This window comes from Suricata suricatta, chromosome X (genome assembly GCF_006229205.1).
Source record: "Suricata suricatta isolate VVHF042 chromosome X, meerkat_22Aug2017_6uvM2_HiC, whole genome shotgun sequence".
Classification (NCBI taxonomy): domain Eukaryota; kingdom Metazoa; phylum Chordata; class Mammalia; order Carnivora; family Herpestidae; genus Suricata; species Suricata suricatta.
This window is the reverse complement of record NC_043717.1, coordinates 99,075,507-99,094,305: the sequence shown is the minus strand read 5'-3', so window position 1 is coordinate 99,094,305 and position 18,799 is coordinate 99,075,507. Positions and strand designations below refer to the sequence as shown.

Sequence of the window (18,799 nt, the reverse complement as noted above, 5' to 3'; positions counted from 1 at the left end):
TTCACCCCACTCCAGTTAGGCTGAATCGAACACTTTGCCATTCTGCTTTCATGCCTGAGCACTTTACTACTGCTATTGCCTTTGCCTGCTGTGTCCGTTCTCACTTTTCCGCACATCTGGATCTGCCCCAGTTTTCAGGGACTCTACTTTAGTGTGAATAAGAAGGACATGGAGGGTTTCTTTAAAATACTGCTCCCAGAGGGGCGCCTGGGTGGCTCAGTTGGTTGAGCGTTTGACTTCGGCTCAGGTCATGATCTCACAGTTAGTGGGATCGAGCCCCGCATTGAGCTCTGTGCTGACAGCTCAGAGCCTGGAGCCTGCTTTGGATTCTGTCTCCATCTCTCTCTGCCCCTCCCCTGCTCATACTCTGTCTCTCTCTGTCTCAAAAATAAATAAAAAACATTAAAAAAATTTTTTAAATTTAAAAAGTACTGCTCCCACAGGGGCGCCTGGGTGGCTCAGTCGATTAAGCGTCTGACATCAGCTCAAGTCATGAACTCAGGGTTTGTGTGTTCGAACCCTGCATTGGGCTCTGTACTGACTGTGGGAGCCTGTTTGGGATTTTCTCTCTCTGTCCCTCTCTTTCTGCCCCTCCCCTACATGAGCTTTCTCTTCCTCTCAAAATAAATAAATAGACTTTTAAAAATTAAAAAGTAAAATACTGCTCCTGGGACTCACTTCTGGGGAATCGGATTCAGCAGGTCTGGAGCACCTCAGAAGGTGTGATGCCACCTCTCTCATGTTTTGAAGGAGGCTCCGTGCCCAATGTGGGGCTTGAACTCATAACCCCGAGATCAAGAGTCACGTGCTATACCAACTGAGCCAGCCAGGCGCCCCTCGTAAGTCATCTTGTTATAAAACCATCTCTTGAAGCATTTGTGCTTCCCCACTCTGTATCCCATAGCATTTTGCTTGAGCCTTGTACTTTCAAACTTGACTCTCTAGCTTTTATTTGAATTGTTGCCACGCATTATCATTTCCGTCCCGCAACAAACATTCATTGAGAACCCAATATAAAAGGAGTATATTTCCTTCAAGAACCCAAGCTTCTTAGGAGACAGGATCTCTGTCCCTTGACCCCTGGAAACACCTAGGGCACACGTGTGGAGAGTGTTGGTGGGCATGGCAGAGTGTAAACCACTCTGCACTAGATGAGGCAAGGTTAGGACCTGTTCCAAGATGCAGTTTTTTTTTTCCCTAGAAGATCTGGGTATGAGGCAGATCCTTTCTGTGTCCGTGCCCCAAATCTGAGAGTTCTGTACGTGAGTGGGATCTGAGAAGGTTTCGGTGGTTGGGCAATCTCGGAGCACAGCAATGCCTGGATTCCAGGGAGTCTCTTGGCTTGGGTATGACAGGAAAGCACCTGGCATTTCTAAATACAGTAGTGTGGTCATAGGAAAGGATGCTCACAGTGCCAAGGGGTGCAGAGGAGGGGCAGGAGATCCTGGGTGATGGGGATCCGCAGGCTTCTTGCTTCCCCTGATGCCGTGCTGCAGCTCCTTGGGAATTGTCCACTTTAATTATTTTTAATTTACTTTTTTTACACCTTATTTATTTATTTTGCGAGAGAGAGGGAGAGAGGGAGGGCCTGATGCAGGTCCCGAACCCATGAACTGTGAGATCTGACCGGAGTTAAAGTCAGACACTTAACCGACTGAGCCACACAGGTACTCTATGTCTTTTAAAATATAGATTATTTGACAGAAATTCTATCATGTTATACTTTTCTGTACTTTCTACTTCTTGCCTTTTACTAGCTGTGTGACCTTAGGGCTTCCGTTTCCTCGTCTAGGAAGTGAGAATAGTAATACTACCTACCTCATAGGGTTGCTGTGAGGATTCAGGGAGTTAAAATACACAGAGCACTGAAGACCTTGCCACATGTGAATGTTTGCTGTCGTCATTGTTGCTACTGTTCCCATTCAACAAAACCTACAAACCAGCTACACATGCTCAATTTCATTCTTCTAATGGTGGCATAGGATTCCGTGATGTCGATGGAGAGCAATTCATTGAACCATTTGATTTTTAGCAGGCATTTACTTTGCTTCCATGTTTTTCTCACTAAAGAGCACCATTGCAATAAACACTGTTATATGTATACCCTTATATGCACTTGTTTTTCTCATGCTGTGAAAGATTTCCAAGAATGCAATAGCGGGGTTGACGAGTGTATATATGTTGTTTTTAATTTCACTAAATATTGCCTCATTGCTTTTTAAAAAGCCTGGGTGGCTCAGTTGGTTGAGTGTTCACCTCTTGATTTCAGCTCAGGACATGATCCTGGGGTTGTGGGATCGGGACCTGCATCGGGCTCCGCACTGAGCGTAGAGCCTGCTTAAGATTCTCTCTCTCTTTTTCTCCCTCTGTCCTTCTCCCCCACTTGTGCTGGTGCACTTTCTCTCTCTCTCAAAAAAATATAAACAAATTAATTGTTTTTTTTTTTTTACAAAGCATGTAACAAATGTGGAATTGTGCATTTTTACTTTCTTATGACTCGTTTAACAGTTCTATGGGTGAGGAGTCTCATCTCATTGTTACTTAAAAGTTGAGTTTCTGTGGCTACTCATGAATCTGAGGATTTTTTGAAACTGTTGACCATTTGGACTTGCTTCATCTGTGAGGTGGTTCTTCCTGTGCTCTGCCTATTTTTGGAATCGGTTTTTTCTTGTCAGTTTGTAAGAGCTCTTTATACATTATAGGTCTAAGCCCCTCATCTATTCTTTGCCTGCAGCTGTGTTTCCAATTTCTTGTATTTTAACTACTGTGCCTTGTGCCAAAGTTGTGAAAAATTGTGTAGAGTCGAGTTTCTTTTCTAACTTCTGGGTCTTAAGGATTGGTTAATAGGGTAACGCTACTCCTGTGCTGTGCATGTAGTTTCCCAAATTTTCTGGCAGGATTTTTACTGTTTCTATATGTAAATACGTCTTTATCTAAAAGCTACATTGAGTTTTGGCATAAGATATAGGTTCAGTTGCATAGTTTTCAAATTAATAGTCAGCTACATCCATATTGTTCACTAATGATGCAACTTTTTCCCACTGAAATGAAATACCACCTTGACTACATATTAAATGTTTGTACATGGGGTTCGATTCCACATTCTCTATTCTCTGATCGAACGGCCTAGGATTCCTATGCCACTGCCAAGTTTTGACTTGATTATGGGGACTTTAGGGTATATTATGATACGTGGCCTAAGATGGGTCTCTCTCATTATCCCCATTTCTCTGAGGGTTTTATTCTTCTGTGTAAGTATTAAGATTGAGCATATAAATAAGTGTACTCTTTTTCTCTTGAAACATCATGCAGAGAATTTGAATTGGATTAAAAAATATTGATTTGGTGAGAATTAAAATTTTATGATGTAAAGTCTTATGATATTTTTCATTCCTTTTTTTTTCAGACTTTGCCTAATGTCCTTCAGTAAGCTATTGCTGTGTTCTTCACACTGGTCTGATGCTTTTTTTGTTAAATTTAGTCCTGCGTATATATAGCTCTTTTCATTATTTTGAATATAATTTCTCCTATTTTCATTTCGTGGCGTTGATTGCTTAAATAGAGAAACACTGTTTTGTATAGTAACCTTGTATTCCTTGACCATACCAAATGTTCTAAATAAGTCTCACAGATTTTACTAGAGTAGTTTATTTGTTGAGCTGTAGAAATATACCATTAGCAGGTGAAGAAATCAATATCTTTTCTGATGTTTATATTAGTTCTTTCTTTGGGGGGAAGAAGGGTCTTACTTTATGAGCTAGACTCTCCAAGACAATGTTGAATAATCATAGGGCTAGGAGGAATTCTTGTCTACTTCACTATTTTATTTGGACAGGTCAGTGTTTTCCCATTTGGAATAGTATTTCACATCTGTCTTTGGTAAACAGTCTGTATTATTTTAAGAAATTCTCTTCTAATCCTATTTGTTTGCAAAATGTGTTAGGAATGCAGCTGAATTTACCAGTTCTTTTAAGCCTTTCTTGATATCATTATTCATATGATTTTCCTCTTTAGTGTATTGATATAATGAATTATGTTGACAAATCTGCTGATACTGAACCTCCTTTGCATTTCCAACTGTAGTCCTCTATGTCAGTTAGTGATTTCTATAAAACAAGCCAGCAAGAGCCTCAGTACCTTCAAAAACAACAATCATTGGTTTTTGCTCATGGTTTCTTCAAGTTAGTTGGGGTCCAGCTGCTCTAGTTTGGGCTTGGCTTCATGGCTCTGCTTGGCACTGTAGGTCGGCTGGTCTTTTGAGGCTGTTTTGCTTCAGCGCTTGTGGCCGGAGCAGCTCTGGCCCAGGTAACTCTTGCCCTCCTGCCAGGAAAAGCAGGCTGGCCAGTCTGGTGTCAAAGTGATTGCAGAAGCACCAGAAGGAAGGTGGAGATGCACAAAGACTCTGAAGGCAAGGCTGGGTAGTAGCACACTTCTACGGCATTTTATTCACCCAAAGTCTTTTGTCTTATTCCAAAATTAAGGGGCAGGGAAAAGTATACCATCCTGATGGCAGGAGTTCCAAAATCACTTTTTTTTTTTGAAGAGTGTGAATTTTATTCACCAATTTGCTTTTTTTTTTTACTTTTTTTTCATAATATTTTATTGTCAAATTGTTTTCCATATAACACCCAGTGCTCTTCCCCTTAAGTGCCCTCCACCATCCCAAGAGAGACAGAAATGCTGATGCATAGGAGCACATGTACCCCAATGTTCATAGCACCAAAATCACTTTTTTCAATGAGATGTTTTAAGTAAACCTCAGGGTAACCACAAACAAACACTTATAATAGATACACATAGGAGAGGGAAATTGAAATATACCACTATAGAAAAAGCATCAACTGGGGTGCCTGGGTGGCTCGGTCAGTTAAGCATCCAACTCTTGGTTTTTGCTGAGATCATGATCTCACGGTTCATGGGATTCAGCCTCGTGTGGGGCTCTGTGCTGACAGTGTAGAGCCTGCTTGGGATTCTCTCTCTCCCTTTCTCTCTCTGACCCTCCCCCACTTGTGCATGCATGTGTGTGTGCACTCATGTGCTCTCTCTCTCTCAATGAATAAAATAAACTGGAAAAAACACAAAGGAAGATGGCAACAGAGCAAGAAATAACCAGTACAAGAGCCAGAAAACAGTGAACAAGATTGCAATAGTTACTCCTTACCTATCAGTAACTACTTGATATGGAATTGGATTCAGTTCTCTAATCAAAAGGCATAGAGGGGATGAACGGACAAAAAAATCAAGACTCACGCATATGCTGCCTACAAGAGACTCATGTCAGTTTTAGGATACTCAGGGGCTCAATGGGAAGGGGTGGAAAAGGGCATTCCGAAAGAGAGAATGGGTAGACTTTAAGTTAAAATCTGTCACAGGAGACAAAGAAAGTCATTATATAATGATATAGGAGTCAATTTGTTTAGAGGACATAACAATCATAAATCCAGATGCAGCTCACATCAGAGTACCTAAATTTATTAAGCAAACTCTAAGAGATCTGAGGGATGTCACAGATAATAATACAGTAATAGTAGGGGAGTTTAGTACCCTCCTTTCAGCAGAGAATAGATCATCCAGGCAGAAAGTCAAGAAGAAAACATTGGACTTCAATTATACTTTACACCAAATGCACCTAAAAGACATGCATAGAACATTCTGTCCAACAGCAGCAGAATATATATTTTTGTCAAGTACACAAGGAACATTATTCAGGATAGATCGTGTGTTAGGTCACAAAAGAAGTCTTGGCAAATTTCAAAAGATTAAAATCATACCAAGTATCATTTCCAGCCACAGTGGTATGAGACTAGGAATCAATGACAGGAGGAAAACTGGAAAATCCACAAATATGTGGAAAGTAAACAACATACTCCTGAACAACCACCCAGGCGCCCCTGCTGCGTATATTTTTTAATGTGAAAATGAGTGGGGGAGGGGCAGAGAGAGAGGAAGACACAGAATCCAAAGGAGGCTTCAGGCTCCAAGGTTTCAGCACTGAGCCTGACACGGGGCTCAAATTTAGAGAACGCGAGATCATGACCTGTCTCACTCTTGAAAATAAATAAACATTAAAAATTTAAAAAAAAAGAAAACACAGTATACCAAAACTTATGAGATGTGGCAAAAGCTTTGCTAAATGGGAAGTTAATAGTGATCAATGCCTACATTGAGAAAAAAGAAAGATCTCAAGCAGCCTAACTTTCCACCTCAAGGAACTACAATAACAAGAACAAATGAAGCCCAAAGTTAGCAGAGGGAAGGAGATAACATGATCAAAGCAGAAGTAAATGAAATAGAGAATAGAAAAATGATGAAAAATATCAATGAAACTAAGGGCTGTTTTTTGAAAAGATAAAAAAAAAATGTAACAAACTTGTAGCTGGACTTACCAAGAAAAAAAGAGAGGACTCAAGTAAATAAACTTCTACATGAAAGAGGAAGCATTATAATGAATACCACAGAAATCCATAGGGTCATAGGAGACTACTCTGAACAATTATATGACAACAAATTGGACAACGTAGAAGAAATAGATGAATTCCTAGAAATATACAACCTATCAAGTCTGAATCATGAAGAAATAGAAAATCTAACCAGACCAATAACAAGGAAGGAAATTCAATAAGTAATTAATCAAAAACATCCCAACACAGGGGCAGCTGGGTGGCTCAGTTGGTTAAGTGTCCAACTCTTGATTTTGGCTCAGGTCATGATCTTACAATGTGTGAGTTCGAGCCCTGTGTCAGGCTCCATGCTAACCGTGTGGAGCCTGCTTGGGATTCTCTCTCTTTCTTCCTCTTTCTCTGCCCCTTCCCTGATCATGTTCTCTCTCTCTCTTCCCCCTCCCTCAAAATTTATAAATAAACTTAAAAAAAAAAAACCTCCTGACACAGAAAAGCTGCACAAGATAGCTTCACAGGTGAATTCTAACAAACATTTAAAGAAGAATTAATGCCAATTCATTTCAAACTCTTCCAAAAAATAGAAGAGAATACTCCTAAACTCATTTTATATAGCCAGCAATACACTGATAACAAAGCCACATTAGGGTAATATAAGAAAAGAAAACAACAGGCCAATATCCTTGATGAATATAGATGCAAAATTCTTAATGAAATACTAGCAAACTGAATTCCACAGGACATTAAAAGAATCATATATGATGGTCAAGTGGGATTTATCTTTGGGATACAAGTATGGCTCAACACACACAAATCAATTAATAGAAGGAGAGACAAAAATCATATGGTTATCACAATAGATGCAGAAAAAACATTTGACAAAATCCAACATTCTTCCACAGTTTTAAAAAACTCTAAAAGATTGTGTATAGAAGGAATATACCTCAACATAATAAAGGCCACATATGACAAACCTACAGGTAACATCACACTTAAAAGTGAAAGATTGGAAACTTTTCTCTAAGATCAGGAATATGACAAGTGTGCCTACACTCACCACTTCTATTTAACTGAGTACTGGAGGTCCTGGTGAGAGCAATTAAGCAAGAAAAAGTAATAAAGGGTATTTAAACTGAAAAAGAAGAAATATAATTGTCTCTGTTTGCTGATCACATGATCTACTATTTAGAAAATTCTAACAGCTCCATCAAAATCTTTAAAACCAATAATTTATATCAGCAAATTTTCAGGATACAAAGTCAACATGTAAAAATCACTTGTATTTCTATACACTACACTAACAATGAACTGTATGAAAAAGAAAAGACACACTGTCATTTACAATGACATCAAACAGAATAAAATACTTAGGAATAAATTTAACCCAGGAAGCGAAAAATCTATACACTGAAAACTCTAAGATATTGATGAAAGAAATTGATAAAACAAACCACAAATAAATAGAAAGATATCCTATGTTTGTCAATCAGAGGAGTTAATATTATTAAAATGCACATATTACCTAAAGCCATCTAGAGAATCAGTGCTATCCCTATCAAATAATTCCACTGGCATTTTTTATAGAAATGGAAAAGACAATCCTAGGAGCCACAAAGCCACAAATAGCCAAAATAATGGCCTCACATTATCTTATTTCAAACTGTATTACAAACCTATACTGGTCATAACAGTTTGCAATTGGCATAAAAACACACATAGACTAATGGAACAGAATCAAGAGGCTACAAGGTAGGCAAGAATACTCCATGGAGAAAGGACAGTCTCTTCAATCAATGGTGTTGGGAAAACTGGATAGTCCTATGCAAAAATGCAGTTGGACCACTATCTTACACCATTCACAAAAAATTAACTTGAAATGGATTAAATATTTAATTGTAAGGCCTGAAACTGTAAAACTTGAAAAGGCTCCAAGACATCAGTCTTGGCAATCATTGTTTTGGATGTGACACCAAAAGCACAGGCAATAAAAGCAAATATTAAGTGGGCCCACATTAAACTAAAAACCTCTGCATGGCGAAAGAAACAATCAACACAATAAAACGGCAACCTATAGAATAGGAGAAAATATTTTCAGACTATATATCTGATAAGGGGATAATATGTACTGTGTATTAGAAAAAATCCATACAACCCAATAGCAAAAAAAGAAAAAAAATCCAATTCAAAAATGGGTAAAGGACCCCAATCGGCATCTTTTGAAAGAAGACATACAAATGTAGCCAAGAGGTATGTGAAAATGTGTTCAACCTCACTAATAATCATGAAAATACAAGTCAAGAGCACAGTGAACTATCACCTCACATCTGTTAGAGAGGCTGGTATCAGAAGGACAAGAGATTACAAATGCTGGTGAGGACGTGGAGGGAAGGGAGTCTGGTGCCCTGCAGGGGGGAATGTATATTGATTGGTCCAGGCTCTATGGAAGACGGTATGGAAGTTCCTCAAAAAACTAACAATATGAGTACCATATGCTCCAACAATTCCACTTTTGAGTATATACCTGAAGGAGATGAAATCATTATCTCGAAGCGGAACCTGCATTCCCATGTTCATTGCAGCGTTATTCACAGCAGGCAAGACATACATGTCCACTGATGAATGAATGGAAGAAGATATGGCATACACACGCACGCGTGTGCACACACATATGATATGGAATACATATATATATATACACATATATAAACAATGGTATATTTTTGAACATTATACTAAATGAAGTAGGTCAGACACAGAAAGACAAACACTGTATGGTCACACTTGTATGTGGAATCTAAAAACACAGAACTCCTAGGAACAGAGAGAAGAATGGCTGTTACTAGTGGCTGAGGGGTGGTAGGAACACTTAGATGTTGGTCACACAGTACTTTCACTTCTAAGATGAATATGTTCTAGGGATCTAGTGTGCAGTACGGTGGCTGTGGTTAACAATACTGTTTTATATATTTTAAAATTGCAATGAGAGTGGATCCTCAATGTCCTCATTATAACAACAACAACAAAAAGGTAATTATGTGAGGTGGAGGGTAGGTTAACTAACCTTAGCTTGGTAGATGTTTCATAATATATATGTTTCACATCATCTCATTGTACGCCTTAAGCGTACATAATGTTACCTGCCAATTATTATATCCCAGTAAACCTGGGCCAAAAGAATAAAGGGGCTGTTCTTCTTTCTATGACCTGGCATAGTTTAAATGATCTTGAAATTGCTTGTTTTAAAGATAAGTTGAATTAAAACAGACGAAGCACTTTGTTATGATGACTTTTAGTGGTAGATATTTATTCACTTTTTCAATCTCTTTTGCGATAATTGACCTATTCAGCGCTTCCTGTAGGGTTAATTTTAGTTTCTGAAACACCTTCATTTTCCTTTAGCTTTTCACAGTCGCTGATGTAGTGTTTAATGTTGTCATTTTCTAATTATTTAAACATTTTATGTATACTTTTCTAGTCTTGTCCATATTTATTCATTCTTCTTCCTTAATCAGACTTGGGAGAGGGTTTTCTGTTTTATTGGTTGTCTCAGTGGACAAGCTCTGATTATTTCATTATTTCATTATCTCCACCTTTTCTGTTGTCGAAGCATCTTCTTGGTTCTTATTAGTTTAATTTGTGCTTTATTTGTAAATATCCAAAGATAAATACTATGTTCCTTTAATGTTTCATCTTTGTTCTTTAATACTGAAGACATTTAAAAATGCAATTTTTTTTTCTGTCTGAAGATTCACTGTGCCAGGTAGGTTTTGGATTAAAATGTTCTTTGTAATTGCTTTCTAGACAGTTTCTAATTTCCCTTTGGTCCTGTCGTTCTTCAGGAATGTATTTGTTAACTTCCAAACAGTGACTTATTTTTTGCATGAAAAAATTATTCATTCGGATTTTATAATATTTTTATTATGTTACTTATTATTTATTATAAAATGTATCTATTTGTTTATTCAAATGTATTATATGTTATGTTCAGAAAAGCTTTTTTTATTACCTTTTAAAAAAAGTACTGCCTTTCCTCTGTCTCTTTCCTCTTCTCCTTCTAGAAGACTTCTTCAAGATCTCCACATCTCTTACATTTTCCTTCATGATTTCCCTCTTCTAGCAGTTTTGGCTTCGTGCTCGTGCTCTGTGATTCTTCTCCTTTACCTTCCAGGTTATTCTTCGGGGCTTCGGCAATGGCCATCCTCTTCTATTCATCTACTGAGCTATTTGGGGAATCCCATGGCGTGGTTCCAGAAAGTCTAGTTTTAGGCTGCACTTGAATATCTGTATATGTTCCTGTATTGTTATTCTTGTCGTTGAAGCTGTCATTTGTGTCTTCTCCCCGCAGTTCTATTTCTTTCGGCTCCTGTTGCTTAGGCAAGCATTTCTTGGGTCCTGGTTGGTTGCTGGACCCACAGAGATAGTTGTAAAGAATTTTGTAATCAGCCTATATGGGCCAGCTGATGCTGGAAGAGATCTCCCAGAGCTTTTCTTTGTTTTTGTTTTTTTTATGAAAATTTTTTTATGTTTTTTATTTACTTTTGAGAGACAGAGAGAGAGTGTGTGAGCAGGGGGAGGTCAGAGACAGATGGAGACACAGAATTGGAAGCAGGCTCCAGGCTCTGAGCTAGCTGTCAGCACAGAGCCCAATGTGGGGCTCGAACCCACAAACCGTGAGATCATGACCTGAGCAGATGTCAGACGCTCAACTGAGTCAGCCACCCAGACGCCCCCTCCCAGAGCTTTTCAAGTGCTCGGAGGCTCTCAAGCAGTAGGAAGCCACCTTCTTCCCAGGCCTCTTCACATGATCCCTCTCTACACTGACCTGTTCTGTTGCATTCCTTTATGCTTTCTTCGCCCCTTGGAGGCCTAGGAGATGAAACCCAGGTCTGATATTGTTTTCCAGTCTCCAGGTGTCCTTGTGCCGGGCCTCTCTGGCACCAGATCCAGGCTTTGCTCAGCACTCACGGAAGAAAGCCGGACAACATTTCTCTGTGTGAGATCCCCACAATGTCTAGGCGCTCTCATCCGGCTCCTCTCCAGAGACCGCAATAGCCACGTGGCCGAGGAGAAGCAGGCAGCTTAGAGTTGCAAGTGTGAACTCCCCCATGCTTGGGTAGCCATCTCTCCAGAACGTGCTGTGTTTTCTTTAAAATAAAAAAAGAAAAGAGATGGGGTACCTGGGGGCTCAGTCAGTTGAGTGTCTGACTCCTGATTTCAGCGCAGGTCATGGTCTCACAGCTTCTGAGTTTGAGCCCGATATCGGGCTTGTGCTGACAGTACTCAGCCTTCTTAGGATTCTCTTTCTCTCCCCTCTCTCTGCCCTTCTTTCACTCATTCTCTCTCTCTCTCTCTCTCTCTCTCTCTCTCTCTCTCTCTCTCTCACACACACACACACACACACACACACAGACACACAAAGAAATAAATAAACTTAAAAATTAAAAAAAAAAGAAAGAAGGCCTTTATATGGACCTTAGTTCTTTTATTTCCCAGGAAATTGCTTTTTAATAACACATGGCCGGTAGTGAGGTTCAGGCTGAACACCGTATCAGTGTCTGGGTAAAAACAGAGCTACTAAAATATTGCCGTAAGGGATTAAGTAAGTCAACAGATGACACACACAGTGGCAGTGGGAGGAGCTAGGAGAGTGAGGGTCCAGAAGGTTCACACCAGAGGATCAGACTCATGTCTGTAATAACTTCGAATGGAGGCATTTGGGGTAGTGAGGAAGCCGGATCTCACTGGCATTCTGAGATGTCACCAGGAAGGTGACCAGGAAGTGGAAGCTATAAAGACACCTGTAAAGCCATGTTGCCTGTCACAGCCTCTTTTTTTTTTTTAAGGTTTATTTATTTTTGAGAGAGAGGGGGGAGATGGGCAGAGAGAGGGAGACAGAATCTGATGCAGGATCCACACTGTCAGCTCAGAGTCCGATGCGGGGCTTGAACTCCTGAACTGCGAGATCAGGACCTGAGCCCCCCAGGCGCCCCAAGAACAGTGACTTCTGCTTCATTTCCACCTTCCATGTCTCCAGCGAGTTTGTCTCGGTGGCACACGCTAATCTGGAGGCACACATGGAAGGGGCCCCTGGGAAACCCGGCTCTGGCCTCGATCAGCAATGGCAGTGGTGGCTGAGCTGAAAACCACCAGTGTAGACCAGCACCCCAGAGGAGGACCAAAGGATACCAGTGTAGGGTTGTGGACGCGCCTGGGGACCTCTCTCCCCTTCGCCTCAGTGCCGTAGTTCTCTGGCGTGGCCTGTTCTGTTACAGCTCTGACAGGTGTCCTGTCCACTAACACCAGTGCTAGAGCTTTGGCATGGAGTCCTCCAGAATCCTGTGGCCCATGCCAACCAGTGCCAAGACTGGTACCCGAGCCTTCTGGACTTCGTCAGCATCGGGCAGTGCTACATGCACAGGCTTTTGCAACCCAAAGGCCTGGGTTCGAATCCCACTAGTGCGATTCACTGGCCATGGGAACCGGAACAGGTGAACTGCCCTCTCTCAGTTCTTTTCGTTATTTGTAAATGAAGGGTGACCCTGTCTCACTTGGGTAACAGTCGCGGCGGGGGTGGGGGGGAACGGCAGTTGCTATAAAGCATCGTCTACTCATTGCCTCCTCTGGTTTGGGTCATCAGTCTTGCCATGATTCCAAAGTTTCTGGTGCATGCCTGCCACAAAGAGAAGTGATGTGGCTCCCTCTGTCCCTCTGCATGTGCCCTCTGAGGGCGTCCTCTTTGGCTGGCCTGGCAGCCGTGGGGCCAGTATCCTATCACGGACCTCAGATGCTCCCCCCACAAGCGCGCAAGGACAGATCCTGTGGGCCAGGTGACGCGAGGAGGAGGAGGGAGGCTCTGTGTGACAAAATGACATAGGGGGACAAAGTCACAGCGAACAGTCGTGCCAGACCCTGGCGGTGGGAGAGGGCACTGGAGGTCGTACTGGCAGAAGTGGGAGACTGGGGGGAGGGGCGGTCCCTCGGAGGAATCACCATGAGCTGCAGGATTGGAGAGAAAAAGAGACGAGTCCCAGGCTGCCATCTCTGGGGCAGGTGACATTTGTGATGGAAACTGTGCCTTAGGGGTCAGTGGCTGTGAAAGGAAGGTGGGAGGAGGCAGGGTTAGGCAGAGGGTAGACCTGAACCACAAGGCAGGCCCAACAAAGCCTTGGCCGAACAAATGGAGAGCCTCAGAGTGAGGATCGTCTGTCAGAGAACTGTTGTTGATCCAAAATGGCCCCCTGGGTGAGGTCAGGAACCTGCCCTGAGGCGGATGCTGAGGGAGCTGAGGCCCACCGACCGCATGCCCCTTGCCCTTCCTGCGGGGGGAGCTTGGACACCACATGGCCGTGCCTACCACACCAGAGGGCAGGTGTCGATAGGAAAGGATTGAAAGCCCAGTAGGCCCTGAGGTCTCTGTTCTCGCTCTAATGCTTGGCTTCATCATTGGGGAGATTTTAGAGGCCCTAATTATTCCAGAACATTTACAAAACATGCCGGGTCATACAGCGGAAAGATGGGGGCTTTGGAAGTGCAAGGTGTTACCTGAGTCTCAATCCTGCGTGTCCCTTCACGTCTCTGAGCTGGTTTCCTCATCTGCGAAACGGAGAGAGTAACAATCACTAACTCAGGGTCGCTTTGAGTATAGGGTTGTGAAATCGGGATAAATGTTACTACAGAGCAAGAAACCCAGTATATGAAATCAATGATGTTACGACCAGAAGGCGATCTGCTGTGACCTTGATGTGTAAACCATGGGATGGGCGTGAAGGGAATTAGTTCTAGAAGAGTCCGTGTCAGCCAGGAGCATATAATCCCAAGGGTTCTAGATACGGGCAAATCAGCAGGTGCTAACCACTTAAGTTTTCAACAAATAAAATTGTTCTCTCTGAAGTCTCTTCTATGGACACTGTCACGGTAACGACTAGAATGGAGGCAAGAGCAGGATTTGAAAATCTTCTGGAAACTGAACTGACCCAAGGTCTTTGGCATGTGATTTGCTGGGAGAGAGGATGGCTTGGTCTTCTGTTTCTGATGTAGGAACAGCAGGAGCGTGCTGGGAGGAAAAGGCCACCTTTAATCACCTATTCCTTGTGACACAGAGATTCTGAATGCCACGGAATGCTAGAGGTCCTGGGTGGAAAACCGCCGCCGCCCAGCAATGCTCCTTCTTTGGGAGCCCGAGCGAATCCTTAACAAGCTGTAGCTCATTGTTTCCTCCTTTGCTGGGCAAGGAAGTGACAAAACATTTAAAGGTGTTCATTCATTTTTTTTAAGTTTATTTACTTTTTTTTTTAAGTGATCTCTACATCTACTGCAGGGCTCAAACTCACAACCCTGAGATTAAGAGTCGCATGTTCTTCTGACTGAGCCAGCCAGGTGTCCCTAAAGATGTTCGTTCATTTAAAACAATTTTCTTTTACGTTTATTCATTTTTGAGAGAAAGAAACAGGGCATGAGTGAGGGAGGAGTAGAGAGAGAGGGAGACACTGAATCCGAAGCAGACTCCAGGCTCTGAGCTAGCTGTCAGCACAGAGCCTGATGCGGGGCTGGAACCCACGAACCATGAGATCATGACCTGAACTGAAGCCGGAAGCTTAACTGACTGAGCCACCCAGGCGCCCCATGATCTCACTATTCTTGAGTTTGAGGTCCGTATCAGTTAAGTCCTGCTTCTCTCTCTCTCTCTCTCTCTCTCTCTCTCTCTCTCTCTCTCTCTCTCTCCCTGCTCCCCCAACTCTGTAGATGAAGCAGTTCCGAGCCTGCCCAGGACCGTCTTTGGAGATCCTCTTACCTAGGTCTTTCATCACAGAAATTCGCAACAAGGTTCTGATTGAAAGCAATCTTTTTTTAAAAGTGTGTTTGTTTTGAGTGAGAGACAGAGCATAGGAAGGGCAGAGAGAGAGAATTCCAAGCGGTCTCCGCGCTGACAGGGGGCTTGAAATCATCAACTGTGAGATCGTGACCTGAGCCAACCTCAAGAGCTGGACGCCCAACTGACTGAGCCACCCAGGCCCCCCCACCAATCAAAAGCAATCTTAAGTGGGGATGGAGATGAACACTTGTAAGGTTTGAATCAGAAATGATATCCCTTTCAGAGCTCTAGCATTTGGATCTCAAAGCTCAAATTGCTAAGATGTAAGCTTAAAAATGAAAGTGACTTCCACCTCAGATCTTGGCCCAGTGGGCCTTTCTTTATCTCAAGTACCCTGGCTGGAAGCGTAGCTTTGGCCAGGCCGCCTCCCTTCGCACCAGCTTTCTGCTGTGAGGTGTTTTTGCAAATGAAAACACATTTGGTCCAGTGAGAAGCAGCCTTGTCACTAAAGCATCTAATTTGGTGGTGCCCAATGACAATGGCTTTATGCTCAGCCAGTCCAAGCCTGCCAGGAAAAAGCCCTCAGTGTATCTGTCCTTTGTGCCCCCACTCACCCCAACCTTACCCTCCAGCACAGACAATGGAAGCATGTGGCATCTTGCCCAGAAATGTTGCTCAGAGCTGCTGGATGAGCAAACCTAGAATCCGGAGGCTGGTATCTTGAAGGCATTTGGGGACTGGCATGAACTAGACACCAGAAAGATGGTAGGGCCAAGAGAATGAGACTCTCGGGACCTTTTCCGCTTCAAAGACTCCAGCCTCTGCCCCTTACTCTGGAAAACACCCAGCCCTTTGTAGAGGTGAGGCCATGCGGCACGTTGTTTTAGCGCATTGCTTTAATTCCAGGACCAAGTTACTCAACGACACCGTGGTCCATGTTCCATCAGATAGATGGAGCCCTCTCTTATAGGATGGGCAGGGACAAGATGGGCAGGACTGCGTTACCGTAGTGACGAGGCCGAGAAGGGATCAGGTACTGCCAATTGCTAGGCTGAAAAGTGAAGGTACATCTACCCTGGTGGGAAGGGGCAGAAGGATCTGGGTGGGGAAGAGAACCTGCTGGCGACTGAGCCAGGAATTCGTTGAGATGCTTCACAACCACTCCTTGTGGTCCCGGGGAACAGATGACGCCCTGAACCCCCTCACACAGATTGCGCATGATCTTCCAACTGACCTTCCCAAGTCACCAAGTAGAGCGTGGGGGCTGGGCGCTGGAGCACGCCTTTCTGAGCCAATACCCACAACGTTCTGTCAATATTAAACATCTCACGAGGCTTTGAAGAAGGAAGAACCCTCACGGCTGCCTGTGACCTCCCTTTAGGGTCTTTAGCTTTGTTTAGGTGAGGTTACTTATCCTGGTACTTCATGATCCTTGCTCTCTGGCATGAATGCATGCCCTCACGATGTCCCTGATTTGCCCCCATATGGATGCACGTCGCTAGATTGTGCTTGCATGACATGTCTGTTTCCTTTCTCTTCTGATTATTTCTTCTGCAGGGTGGTTTGTGGTGAAGAACCACTTTATTTTACCTATTTGTGTTCCTGGATAGACAGATTCCACCAATACTCCAAAACACATCGTTTCAACTCATCTGAATCATATGAACTAACCGAGGTTTACTTATACGTTAACTGGTAGTGTCCCTCAAGGAATGGGGTGGCATCTGGCTTTCAGGAAAGTGATATTGGGGGATACATTTTGGAGGGGGAGGGGGAGGTCTTCTCTGTGCAAGGAACTTTCTTGGACATGTTAATGTTGCAGGAAAGCTGAGATGCTCAGGATGGACGTAGACATCATGCTTAATGTCCCCTAAGACAGAAACTGACCTTTTTCCAAAAAGAAGGTCTTGTCGCTTATTGGGGATGTGTGGACAAGGAAAATGTTGTGTGTACACAGTAGAGGTGTGTGTGTGTGCACACGCACGCGGAGTTAAGGGAGTTTGAAAAGTTTTAGGAGTTTAGGACAGGCAGATAGGTCCAGTGAAAATGTGCTTGCTTCTCACGCACCTCCCACTTGGCTCTCCTAGTTTGTTTTGCTTTTGGTTTTGGTTTGTTTTTGTCCAGACTTCATCACTTATCAGCTGTGTGACCTCCAGGCAAGTTTACTTAACCTCTCTGAGCCTCAATGCTCTCATTCCTAACATGGAAATCACAGGACCAACTCTTCCTAGGGCTGTTGTGAAAATGAAGTAAGACAATGATGGAAAGCCTTTAGCGGGCTGCCTGGCCGCAGGATAGGCACTGAATCCATGGTGATGGACAGCTGGCTGTCCACCCCTGAGCCGTCTACCCTCATCCCCTCGACCTTTCCTCTAAACTCACCCAAGCCTCCTCCCCCTTTGATTTCCGGTCATGTGAAGAGAAATTCCTTCTTTCCCAAAGTACTGGTATTAATTAATGGTCTAACCTTGGGGCGGATAATCACATTGTGTCATCAGTCTCCAGATTATTAGATATAATTTACAGGAAAAACAGACCTGGAGTTCCTCCCAGCCCCAGGACTGAGGGCTGCAAATTGAGTTTAAAAGGTTGTGGACCTTTAGACCCAGGCCAGCTTGGGAGGCAGCCCACTCGCTTGGTCTTGAAAGCCACAGCAGGCTCTTATAATTGAGTTACCGCTTGGGATTCAGTGGGACTAATCCATCTATATAATTTCTCTGCCTGGTTTAATGCCATTAACGAAACCGAATTAAGGAGCCGGTGGGACGAGGGGAAACGGATTTTCTGCGTGGGAGTTGCTGGCGAGTCTCCTCCGCCAGGATGGAGCCTCTGGTCTGATTAATGGACGGCCCCGAGGACCCAGTGGTGCTGGCGGGGTCACTCCAGCCCCTCAACCGTGAGCCGAGCCGCGGGGTATCCGCGCGCCCGGAACCGGGCCATCCATCGGGGAAGGGGTTTTCCCGGATCGCCCGAGGGCTGAGTCCAGACTACCCCGTCCCTCCTTCCCTTCCCTGAGCTCTTTTCTCCCACCCCGATCGCCGCTTCTCCTGCCTTTTTCCAGCCGTTTTCCTTCTAATTCAAATCTTCGGGGACCTTCCCTGTGTTTTGTCACCGGCGTGCCCCAGGCGACGTGCCATCCCACTTCTCCCTCCCAGGCCTTTGCTCCCAGTTGCCACCTCACTCCGTTCGGTTGGGGTTGGCCACTCTGGATGGTGGGCACTCTTTGTGCCCAGTTTGCCAACCAGAGCGCTCAGCTCCTAGGAGGAGGGGCCTGCGTGTGGGGGTGGGGGTGGGAGGTAGCAGTCGCCGCCGTCAGTTTCACTCTCTTGCCCCAGTGACACCCAGATCCCAGCGCGCCCTTCTCCCAGCCTGGAGGAGCCCGGCTGTCTCCAACTTGGGCGGCCGGCCGCAGGCGAGGAGTCGCCGACTTCCCGGACCGAGATTCCAGCGCTCGCTGCGGGCCGCTGCCAACAGCGGAGTCCCCGAAGTGTAGGTGGCTACCGGCGCGGGGCACCCCCTTCCTCAGGCGGCGCAGCGGGGGGCGCTGGGAGCAGAGGGGCTTACGCGGGGCGGCGGGGATAGGGGGCTG

At 44.0% G+C, this 18,799-nt stretch overlaps 1 protein-coding gene across 2 annotated transcripts in view; it reads left to right on the top strand.

The window, feature by feature from the left end:
- The first annotated feature begins 18,565 nt into the window (after positions 1–18,565).
- The window catches only part of FGF13 (fibroblast growth factor 13), a 476,958-nt gene continuing 476,724 nt past the window's right edge, over positions 18,566–18,799 (top strand). The window contains exon 1 of one of the 2 annotated variants that reach the window (XM_029930736.1): positions 18,566–18,699. The gene's annotated coding sequence lies outside the window, so the exon portion shown is untranslated. The remainder of the gene's footprint in view (positions 18,700–18,799) is intronic. The other variant, XM_029930738.1, reaches the window with a different exon arrangement.